This window comes from Larus michahellis, unplaced genomic scaffold, assembly GCF_964199755.1.
Source record: "Larus michahellis unplaced genomic scaffold, bLarMic1.1 SCAFFOLD_37, whole genome shotgun sequence".
In the NCBI taxonomy this organism is placed as follows: domain Eukaryota; kingdom Metazoa; phylum Chordata; class Aves; order Charadriiformes; family Laridae; genus Larus; species Larus michahellis.
In genome coordinates this window covers 1,844,444-1,855,308 of record NW_027436216.1, presented here as the reverse complement: position 1 = coordinate 1,855,308, position 10,865 = coordinate 1,844,444, and positions in this window count along the sequence as shown.

Genomic DNA, 10,865 nt, shown 5'->3' with positions numbered 1-10,865 from the left:
GAAACCCTATGTCAGAGACACTGAGAAGAAGCCCCAATGTTCCCTCCAGGCACTTTCAGTGTGGCTGCCTTCTCCACGTGGTTCCTGGTTTCACTGCAGCTCTGAAGAGAATGTTAGCAAAGAGGTAACCGGGACAGTGAAAACAGTACTCAAAGACAGGGAGAGCAAGCTCTCTCTTGGCACTTTGGATGTGGGACATACAGCGAGATGTTTGCTGCTTTTGCGTTTGGCTGTTGGGAGATTTACAGCACAAAGATATCTAGTTGATTTGAAGCAGTTCCGAGAAAGTCTAAACATAATCCCCACTTCTCCCTCCTGGCACTTTCCATGTGGGAGATATAGCAGGATGTATATTGGTTTTGAGGACAACTCAATGGACAGTGTAGGGAGAAAACCTCCTGGCTCCTTGAATGCCGTTTCTGGAGACACTGCGATCAATGTGGGAGATATGTCAAGATGTGTGTTTGTTTTGAGGACGGCTCTCTGGAGAGTCTTAGCAAAGAGGTCACACAGATAATCAGAGCAATTCTCAGAGACACTGAGAACAAGCTCCGCAATTCCCTCCTGGCACTTTCCCTGTAGGAGATACCGCAAGACGTTTCTGTATATTGGGCACAGCGCTCTGCACGGTGTTAGCAGAGACTTTCCCGGGACAGTGAAACCCTATGTCAGAGACACTGAGAAGAAGCCCCAATGTTCCCTCCAGGCACTTTCAGTGTGGCTGCCTTCTCCACGTGGTTCCTGGTTTCACTGCAGCTCTGAAGAGAATGTTAGCAAAGAGGTAACCGGGACAGTGAAAACAGTACTCAAAGACAGGGAGAGCAAGCTCTCTCTTGGCACTTTGGATGTGGGACATACAGCGAGATGTTTGCTGCTTTTGCGTTTGGCTGTTGGGAGATTTACAGCACAAAGATATCTAGTTGATTTGAAGCAGTTCCGAGAAAGTCTAAACATAATCCCCACTTCTCCCTCCTGGCACTTTCCATGTGGGAGATATAGCAGGATGTATATTGGTTTTGAGGACAACTCAATGGACAGTGTAGGGAGAAAAGGTCCTGGCTCCTTGAATGCCGTTTCTGGAGACACTGCGATCAATGTGGGAGATATGTCAAGATGTGTGTTTGTTTTGAGGACGGCTCTCTGGAGAGTCTTAGCAAAGAGGTCACACAGATAATCAGAGCAATTCTCAGAGACACTGAGAACAAGCTCCGCAATTCCCTCCTGGCACTTTCCCTGTAGGAGATACCGCAAGACGTTTCTGTATATTGGGCACAGCGCTCTGCACGGTGTTAGCAGAGACTTTCCCGGGACAGTGAAACCCTATGTCAGAGACACTGAGAAGAAGCCCCAATGTTCCCTCCAGGCACTTTCAGTGTGGGTGCCTTCTCCACGTGGTTCCTGGTTTCACTGCAGCTCTGAAGAGAATGTTAGCAAAGAGGTAACCGGGACAGTGAAAACAGTACTCAAAGACAGGGAGAGCAAGCTCTCTCTTGGCACTTTGGATGTGGGACATACAGCGAGATGTTTGCTGCTTTTGCGTTTGGCTGTTGGGAGATTTACAGCACAAAGATATCTAGTTGATTTGAAGCAGTTCCGAGAAAGTCTAAACATAATCCCCACTTCTCCCTCCTGGCACTTTCCATGTGGGAGATATAGCAGGATGTATATTGGTTTTGAGGACAACTCAATGGACAGTGTAGGGAGAAAACCTCCTGGCTCCTTGAATGCCGTTTCTGGAGACACTGCGATCAATGTGGGAGATATGTCAAGATGTGTGTTTGTTTTGAGGACGGCTCTCTGGAGAGTCTTAGCAAAGAGGTCACACAGATAATCAGAGCAATTCTCAGAGACACTGAGAACAAGCTCCGCAATTCCCTCCTGGCACTTTCCCTGTAGGAGATACCGCAAGACGTTTCTGTATATTGGGCACAGCGCTCTGCACGGTGTTAGCAGAGACTTTCCCGGGACAGTGAAACCCTATGTCAGAGACACTGAGAAGAAGCCCCAATGTTCCCTCCAGGCACTTTCAGTGTGGCTGCCTTCTCCACGTGGTTCCTGGTTTCACTGCAGCTCTGAAGAGAATGTTAGCAAAGAGGTAACCGGGACAGTGAAAACAGTACTCAAAGACAGGGAGAGCAAGCTCTCTCTTGGCACTTTGGATGTGGGACATACAGCGAGATGTTTGCTGCTTTTGCGTTTGGCTGTTGGGAGATTTACAGCACAAAGATATCTAGTTGATTTGAAGCAGTTCCGAGAAAGTCTAAACATAATCCCCACTTCTCCCTCCTGGCACTTTCCATGTGGGAGATATAGCAGGATGTATATTGGTTTTGAGGACAACTCAATGGACAGTGTAGGGAGAAAACCTCCTGGCTCCTTGAATGCCGTTTCTGGAGACACTGTGATCAATGTGGGAGATATGTCAAGATGTGTGTTTGTTTTGAGGACGGCTCTCTGGAGAGTCTTAGCAAAGTGGTCACACAGATAATCAGAGCAATTCTCAGAGGCACTGAGAACAAGCTCCGCAATTCCCTCCTGGCACTTTCCCTGTAGGAGATACCGCAAGACGTTTCTGTATATTGGGCACAGCGCTCTGCACGGTGTTAGCAGAGACTTTCCCGGGACAGTGAAACCCTATGTCAGAGACACTGAGAAGAAGCCCCAATGTTCCCTCCAGGCACTTTCAGTGTGGCTGCCTTCTCCACGTGGTTCCTGGTTTCACTGCAGCTCTGAAGAGAATGTTAGCAAAGAGGTAACCGGGACAGTGAAAACAGTACTCAAAGACAGGGAGAGCAAGCTCTCTCTTGGCACTTTGGATGTGGGACATACAGCGAGATGTTTGCTGCTTTTGCGTTTGGCTGTTGGGAGATTTACAGCACAAAGATATCTAGTTGATTTGAAGCAGTTCCGAGAAAGTCTAAACATAATCCCCACTTCTCCCTCCTGGCACTTTCCATGTGGGAGATATAGCAGGATGTATATTGGTTTTGAGGACAACTCAATGGACAGTGTAGGGAGAAAACCTCCTGGCTCCTTGAATGCCGTTTCTGGAGACACTGCGATCAATGTGGGAGATATGTCAAGATGTGTGTTTGTTTTGAGGACGGCTCTCTGGAGAGTCTTAGCAAAGAGGTCACACAGATAATCAGAGCAATTCTCAGAGACACTGAGAACAAGCTCCACAATTCCCTCCTGGCACTTTCCCTGTAGGAGATACTGCAAGACGTTTCTGTATATTGGGCACAGCGCTCTGCACGGTGTTAGCAGAGACTTTCCCGGGACAGTGAAACCCTATGTCAGAGACACTGAGAAGAAGCCCCAATGTTCCCTCCAGGCACTTTCAGTGTGGGTGCTTTCTCCACGTGGTTCCTGGTTTCACTGCAGCTCTGAAGAGAATGTTAGCAAAGAGGTAACCGGGACAGTGAAAACAGTACTCAAAGACAGGGAGAGCAAGCTCTCTCTTGGCACTTTGGATGTGGGACATACAGCGAGATGTTTGCTGCTTTTGCGTTTGGCTGTTGGGAGATTTACAGCACAAAGATATCTAGTTGATTTGAAGCAGTTCCGAGAAAGTCTAAACATAATCCCCACTTCTCCCTCCTGGCACTTTCCATGTGGGAGATATAGCAGGATGTATATTGGTTTTGAGGACAACTCAATGGACAGTGTAGGGAGAAAACCTCCCGGCTCCTTGAATGCCGTTTCTGGAGACACTGCGATCAATGTGGGAGATATGTCAAGATGTGTGTTTGTTTTGAGGACGGCTCTCTGGAGAGTCTTAGCAAAGAGGTCACACAGATAATCAGAGCAATTCTCAGAGACACTGAGAACAAGCTCCACAATTCCCTCCTGGCACTTTCCCTGTAGGAGATACCGCAAGACGTTTCTGTATATTGGGCACAGCGCTCTGCACGGTGTTAGCAGAGACTTTCCCGGGACAGTGAAACCCTATGTCAGAGACACTGAGAAGAAGCCCCAATGTTCCCTCCAGGCACTTTCAGTGTGGCTGCCTTCTCCACGTGGTTCCTGGTTTCACTGCAGCTCTGAAGAGAATGTTAGCAAAGAGGTAACCGGGACAGTGAAAACAGTACTCAAAGACAGGGAGAGCAAGCTCTCTCTTGGCACTTTGGATGTGGGACATACAGCGAGATGTTTGCTGCTTTTGCGTTTGGCTGTTGGGAGATTTACAGCACAAAGATATCTAGTTGATTTGAAGCAGTTCCGAGAAAGTCTAAACATAATCCCCACTTCTCCCTCCTGGCACTTTCCATGTGGGAGATATAGCAGGATGTATATTGGTTTTGAGGACAACTCAATGGACAGTGTAGGGAGAAAAGGTCCTGGCTCCTTGAATGCCGTTTCTGGAGACACTGCGATCAATGTGGGAGATATGTCAAGATGTGTGTTTGTTTTGAGGACGGCTCTCTGGAGAGTCTTAGCAAAGAGGTCACACAGATAATCAGAGCAATTCTCAGAGACACTGAGAACAAGCTCCGCAATTCCCTCCTGGCACTTTCCCTGTAGGAGATACCGCAAGACGTTTCTGTATATTGGGCACAGCGCTCTGCACGGTGTTAGCAGAGACTTTCCCGGGACAGTGAACCCCTATGTCAGAGACACTGAGAAGAAGCCCCAATGTTCCCTCCAGGCACTTTCAGTGTGGCTGCCTTCTCCACGTGGTTCCTGGTTTCACTGCAGCTCTGAAGAGAATGTTAGCAAAGAGGTAACCGGGACAGTGAAAACAGTACTCAAAGACAGGGAGAGCAAGCTCTCTCTTGGCACTTTGGATGTGGGACATACAGCGAGATGTTTGCTGCTTTTGCGTTTGGCTGTTGGGAGATTTACAGCACAAAGATATCTAGTTGATTTGAAGCAGTTCCGAGAAAGTCTAAACATAATCCCCACTTCTCCCTCCTGGCACTTTCCATGTGGGAGATATAGCAGGATGTATATTGGTTTTGAGGACAACTCAATGGACAGTGTAGGGAGAAAACCTCCTGGCTCCTTGAATGCCGTTTCTGGAGACACTGCGATCAATGTGGGAGATATGTCAAGATGTGTGTTTGTTTTGAGGACGGCTCTCTGGAGAGTCTTAGCAACGAGGTCACACAGATATTCAGAGCAATTCTCAGAGACACTGAGAACAAGCTCTGCAATTCCCTCCTGGCACTTTCCCTGTAGGAGATACCGCAAGACATTTCTGTATATTGGGCACAGCGCTCTGCACGGTGTTAGCAGAGACTTTCCCGGGACAGTGAAACCCTATGTCAGAGACACTGAGAAGAAGCCCCAGTGTTCCCTCCAGGCACTTTCAGTGTGGCTGCCTTCTCCACGTGGTTCCTGGTTTCACTGCAGCTCTGAAGAGAATGTTAGCAAAGAGGTAACCGGGACAGTGAAAACAGTACTCAAAGACAGGGAGAGCAAGCTCTCTCTTGGCACTTTGGATGTGGGACATACAGCGAGATGTTTGCTGCTTTTGCGTTTGGCTGTTGGGAGATTTACAGCACAAAGATATCTAGTTGATTTGAAGCAGTTCCGAGAAAGTCTAAACATAATCCCCACTTCTCCCTCCTGGCACTTTCCATGTGGGAGATATAGCAGGATGTATATTGGTTTTGAGGACAACTCAATGGACAGTGTAGGGAGAAAACCTCCTGGCTCCTTGAATGCCGTTTCTGGAGACACTGCGATCAATGTGGGAGATATGTCAAGATGTGTGTTTGTTTTGAGGACGGCTCTCTGGAGAGTCTTAGCAAAGAGGTCACACAGATAATCAGAGCAATTCTCAGAGACACTGAGAACAAGCTCCGCAATTCCCTCCTGGCACTTTCCCTGTAGGAGATACCGCAAGACGTTTCTGTATATTGGGCACAGCGCTCTGCACGGTGTTAGCAGAGACTTTCCCGGGACAGTGAAACCCTATGTCAGAGACACTGAGAAGAAGCCCCAATGTTCCCTCCAGGCACTTTCAGTGTGGCTGCCTTCTCCACGTGGTTCCTGGTTTCACTGCAGCTCTGAAGAGAATGTTAGCAAAGAGGTAACCGGGACAGTGAAAACAGTACTCAAAGACAGGGAGAGCAAGCTCTCTCTTGGCACTTTGGATGTGGGACATACAGCGAGATGTTTGCTGCTTTTGCGTTTGGCTGTTGGGAGATTTACAGCACAAAGATATCTAGTTGATTTGAAGCAGTTCCGAGAAAGTCTAAACATAATCCCCACTTCTCCCTCCTGGCACTTTCCATGTGGGAGATATAGCAGGATGTATATTGGTTTTGAGGACAACTCAATGGACAGTGTAGGGAGAAAACCTCCTGGCTCCTTGAATGCCGTTTCTGGAGACACTGCGATCAATGTGGGAGATATGTCAAGATGTGTGTTTGTTTTGAGGACGGCTCTCTGGAGAGTCTTAGCAAAGAGGTCACACAGATAATCAGAGCAATTCTCAGAGACACTGAGAACAAGCTCCGCAATTCCCTCCTGGCACTTTCCCTGTAGGAGATACCGCAAGACGTTTCTGTATATTGGGCACAGCGCTCTGCACGGTGTTAGCAGAGACTTTCCCGGGACAGTGAAACCCTATGTCAGAGACACTGAGAAGAAGCCCCAGTGTTCCCTCCAGGCACTTTCAGTGTGGCTGCCTTCTCCACGTGGTTCCTGGTTTCACTGCAGCTCTGAAGAGAATGTTAGCAAAGAGGTAACCGGGACAGTGAAAACAGTACTCAAAGACAGGGAGAGCAAGCTCTCTCTTGGCACTTTGGATGTGGGACATACAGCGAGATGTTTGCTGCTTTTGCGTTTGGCTGTTGGGAGATTTACAGCACAAAGATATCTAGTTGATTTGAAGCAGTTCCGAGAAAGTCTAAACATAATCCCCACTTCTCCCTCCTGGCACTTTCCATGTGGGAGATATAGCAGGATGTATATTGGTTTTGAGGACAACTCAATGGACAGTGTAGGGAGAAAACCTCCTGGCTCCTTGAATGCCGTTTCTGGAGACACTGCGATCAATGTGGGAGATATGTCAAGATGTGTGTTTGTTTTGAGGACGGCTCTCTGGAGAGTCTTAGCAAAGAGGTCACACAGATAATCAGAGCAATTCTCAGAGACACTGAGAACAAGCTCCGCAATTCCCTCCTGGCACTTTCCCTGTAGGAGATACCGCAAGACGTTTCTGTATATTGGGCACAGCGCTCTGCACGGTGTTAGCAGAGACTTTCCCGGGACAGTGAAACCCTATGTCAGAGACACTGAGAAGAAGCCCCAATGTTCCCTCCAGGCACTTTCAGTGTGGCTGCCTTCTCCACGTGGTTCCTGGTTTCACTGCAGCTCTGAAGAGAATGTTAGCAAAGAGGTAACCGGGACAGTGAAAACAGTACTCAAAGACAGGGAGAGCAAGCTCTCTCTTGGCACTTTGGATGTGGGACATACAGCGAGATGTTTGCTGCTTTTGCGTTTGGCTGTTGGGAGATTTACAGCACAAAGATATCTAGTTGATTTGAAGCAGTTCCGAGAAAGTCTAAACATAATCCCCACTTCTCCCTCCTGGCACTTTCCATGTGGGAGATATAGCAGGATGTATATTGGTTTTGAGGACAACTCAATGGACAGTGTAGGGAGAAAACCTCCTGGCTCCTTGAATGCCGTTTCTGGAGACACTGCGATCAATGTGGGAGATATGTCAAGATGTGTGTTTGTTTTGAGGACGGCTCTCTGGAGAGTCTTAGCAAAGAGGTCACACAGATAATCAGAGCAATTCTCAGAGACACTGAGAACAAGCTCCGCAATTCCCTCCTGGCACTTTCCCTGTAGGAGATACCGCAAGACGTTTCTGTATATTGGGCACAGCGCTCTGCACGGTGTTAGCAGAGACTTTCCCGGGACAGTGAAACCCTATGTCAGAGACACTGAGAAGAAGCCCCAATGTTCCCTCCAGGCACTTTCAGTGTGGCTGCCTTCTCCACGTGGTTCCTGGTTTCACTGCAGCTCTGAAGAGAATGTTAGCAAAGAGGTAACCGGGACAGTGAAAACAGTACTCAAAGACAGGGAGAGCAAGCTCTCTCTTGGCACTTTGGATGTGGGACATACAGCGAGATGTTTGCTGCTTTTGCGTTTGGCTGTTGGGAGATTTACAGCACAAAGATATCTAGTTGATTTGAAGCAGTTCCGAGAAAGTCTAAACATAATCCCCACTTCTCCCTCCTGGCACTTTCCATGTGGGAGATATAGCAGGATGTATATTGGTTTTGAGGACAACTCAATGGACAGTGTAGGGAGAAAACCTCCTGGCTCCTTGAATGCCGTTTCTGGAGACACTGTGATCAATGTGGGAGATATGTCAAGATGTGTGTTTGTTTTGAGGACGGCTCTCTGGAGAGTCTTAGCAAAGTGGTCACACAGATAATCAGAGCAAATCTCAGAGGCACTGAGAACAAGCTCCGCAATTCCCTCCTGGCACTTTCCCTGTAGGAGATACCGCAAGACGTTTCTGTATATTGGGCACAGCGCTCTGCACGGTGTTAGCAGAGACTTTCCCGGGACAGTGAAACCCTATGTCAGAGACACTGAGAAGAAGCCCCAATGTTCCCTCCAGGCACTTTCAGTGTGGCTGCCTTCTCCACGTGGTTCCTGGTTTCACTGCAGCTCTGAAGAGAATGTTAGCAAAGAGGTAACCGGGACAGTGAAAACAGTACTCAAAGACAGGGAGAGCAAGCTCTCTCTTGGCACTTTGGATGTGGGACATACAGCGAGATGTTTGCTGCTTTTGCGTTTGGCTGTTGGGAGATTTACAGCACAAAGATATCTAGTTGATTTGAAGCAGTTCCGAGAAAGTCTAAACATAATCCCCACTTCTCCCTCCTGGCACTTTCCATGTGGGAGATATAGCAGGATGTATATTGGTTTTGAGGACAACTCAATGGACAGTGTAGGGAGAAAACCTCCTGGCTCCTTGAATGCCGTTTCTGGAGACACTGTGATCAATGTGGGAGATATGTCAAGATGTGTGTTTGTTTTGAGGACGGCTCTCTGGAGAGTCTTAGCAAAGTGGTCACACAGATAATCAGAGCAATTCTCAGAGGCACTGAGAACAAGCTCCGCAATTCCCTCCTGGCACTTTCCCTGTAGGAGATACCGCAAGACGTTTCTGTATATTGGGCACAGCGCTCTGCACGGTGTTAGCAGAGACTTTCCCGGGACAGTGAAACCCTATGTCAGAGACACTGAGAAGAAGCCCCAATGTTCCCTCCAGGCACTTTCAGTGTGGCTGCCTTCTCCACGTGGTTCCTGGTTTCACTGCAGCTCTGAAGAGAATGTTAGCAAAGAGGTAACCGGGACAGTGAAAACAGTACTCAAAGACAGGGAGAGCAAGCTCTCTCTTGGCACTTTGGATGTGGGACATACAGCGAGATGTTTGCTGCTTTTGCGTTTGGCTGTTGGGAGATTTACAGCACAAAGATATCTAGTTGATTTGAAGCAGTTCCGAGAAAGTCTAAACATAATCCCCACTTCTCCCTCCTGGCACTTTCCATGTGGGAGATATAGCAGGATGTATATTGGTTTTGAGGACAACTCAATGGACAGTGTAGGGAGAAAACCTCCTGGCTCCTTGAATGCCGTTTCTGGAGACACTGCGATCAATGTGGGAGATATGTCAAGATGTGTGTTTGTTTTGAGGACGGCTCTCTGGAGAGTCTTAGCAAAGAGGTCACACAGATAATCAGAGCAATTCTCAGAGACACTGAGAACAAGCTCCACAATTCCCTCCTGGCACTTTCCCTGTAGGAGATACTGCAAGACGTTTCTGTATATTGGGCACAGCGCTCTGCACGGTGTTAGCAGAGACTTTCCCGGGACAGTGAAACCCTATGTCAGAGACACTGAGAAGAAGCCCCAATGTTCCCTCCAGGCACTTTCAGTGTGGGTGCTTTCTCCACGTGGTTCCTGGTTTCACTGCAGCTCTGAAGAGAATGTTAGCAAAGAGGTAACCGGGACAGTGAAAACAGTACTCAAAGACAGGGAGAGCAAGCTCTCTCTTGGCACTTTGGATGTGGGACATACAGCGAGATGTTTGCTGCTTTTGCGTTTGGCTGTTGGGAGATTTACAGCACAAAGATATCTAGTTGATTTGAAGCAGTTCCGAGAAAGTCTAAACATAATCCCCACTTCTCCCTCCTGGCACTTTCCATGTGGGAGATATAGCAGGATGTATATTGGTTTTGAGGACAACTCAATGGACAGTGTAGGGAGAAAAGGTCCTGGCTCCTTGAATGCCGTTTCTGGAGACACTGCGATCAATGTGGGAGATATGTCAAGATGTGTGTTTGTTTTGAGGACGGCTCTCTGGAGAGTCTTAGCAAAGAGGTCACACAGATAATCAGAGCAATTCTCAGAGACACTGAGAACAAGCTCCGCAATTCCCTCCTGGCACTTTCCCTGTAGGAGATACCGCAAGACGTTTCTGTATATTGGGCACAGCGCTCTGCACGGTGTTAGCAGAGACTTTCCCGGGACAGTGAAACCCTATGTCAGAGACACTGAGAAGAAGCCCCAATGTTCCCTCCAGGCACTTTCAGTGTGGCTGCCTTCTCCACGTGGTTCCTGGTTTCACTGCAGCTCTGAAGAGAATGTTAGCAAAGAGGTAACCGGGACACTGAAAACAGTACTCAAAGACAGGGAGAGCAAGCTCTCTCTTGGCACTTTGGATGTGGGACATACAGCGAGATGTTTGCTGCTTTTGCGTTTGGCTGTTGGGAGATTTACAGCACAAAGATATCTAGTTGATTTGAAGCAGTTCCGAGAAAGTCTAAACATAATCCCCACTTCTCCCTCCTGGCACTTTCCATGTGGGAGATATAGCAGGATGTATA